At 39.4% G+C, this 1,291-nt stretch overlaps 1 pseudogene; it reads right to left on the bottom strand.

Moving 5' to 3' along the window:
* Positions 1-994: 994 nt before the first annotated feature.
* LOC113456418 lies at positions 995-1,144 on the bottom strand (annotated as a pseudogene).
* Between the last annotated feature and the right edge of the window lie 147 nt (positions 1,145-1,291).

Consider the following 1,291-nt stretch of genomic DNA (forward strand, 5'->3'; position numbering starts at 1 on the left):
AGCCTGGTCTACAAGAGCTAGTTCCAGGACAGGAACCAAAAGCTACAGAGAAACCCTGTCTCAAAAAATAAAAAAAAAAAAAACTTTTCATAACAAAAAGAGACAGATTGGCTCCAGCAGCAGCACTCTATTTCCTCCAAAGAATACAGAAGACAAATAGGCACAGAACAACATCCATCCACAATTCACTTCATCTGCCAAGCCCTGACCACTGGGAAAAACTGCCTTTCATTTAAACTGAAGATCACTAAACAGTGGACAGAATCTCTAGAACTGATAGCCTAGCTGTTCAGGTCAAGGTAGCTTATCTTCCTACAGATTTCCTAGCCCACAGGATCTTCTGGAGCCTGGCATACCCTGTACTAAACAGCAAACGGCAAATACAACCAAGTAACTTTTCTGTCGTTTTTAAATCAATAACTCAAGTAAAATTTCATCCTTCTCAAAGATCTCTGATGTGGTTTGACAGCTGAGAGGTCTTGTCAGTTTAAAAGGACAATCTCACCAAACAAATTTTAGCAAAATACAAATACAGGACCTGCAAGTTATAAAGGTGTGAGGACAAATACATGTTACCATGTATTTCTCTCTCACACTGCCTTCCATAGTCTTAAAAATGCTTTTCATTGTGCAAAAATATCTGACACAGTCATTCTGACATAAATATGCTACTTTCTATACAATGTATATGTCTAAAATTTCTGTTTTCACAAACCCAAAGAATTCTTGTGAGTTCCAGGGAGCCAAATTGGGGATCTATCTTAAGCAGGTCAGATACACCCCCCTCAATTCCCTGATCCTAAATTTTTTCCCCTTAATTTAACTTTGTCCTCTGTTCTGCCAATATCTTAAACAGGTGTAAGAGACACTAGACATTTCCATACCACAAAAACCAGACAGGAAGAAATCAACCAGCTACACCAGGATATGACCAGCACCCAACCTTTTCAGGTCCCTCCTAAGACAACACCCACAAATAAGCAGGAAGCAGTCCTGAGAATCCACCACCCCAATTTCATTAACCTGTTGTGCCAACCTCCCGCCTTTTTATTATAAAAAAGAGATGGGATAGAGGACGTATCAGATATTAAACTGATAAGAACAAATACTACACTTGATCTTAGCCAAAAGGCCGAGAAGTGCTTGGGAATATACCCAAGAGAGGCCCCAGCATACAACAAAAGTATATGCTCAACTATGTTCATAGCAGCATTGTTCGTAATAGCCAGAACCTGGAAACAACCTAGATGCCCTTCAATAGAAGAATGGATGAAGAAAGTATGGAATATAT

Source organism: Microtus ochrogaster, chromosome 7 (genome assembly GCF_000317375.1).
Source record: "Microtus ochrogaster isolate Prairie Vole_2 chromosome 7, MicOch1.0, whole genome shotgun sequence".
Taxonomy (NCBI): Eukaryota; Metazoa; Chordata; class Mammalia; order Rodentia; family Cricetidae; genus Microtus; species Microtus ochrogaster.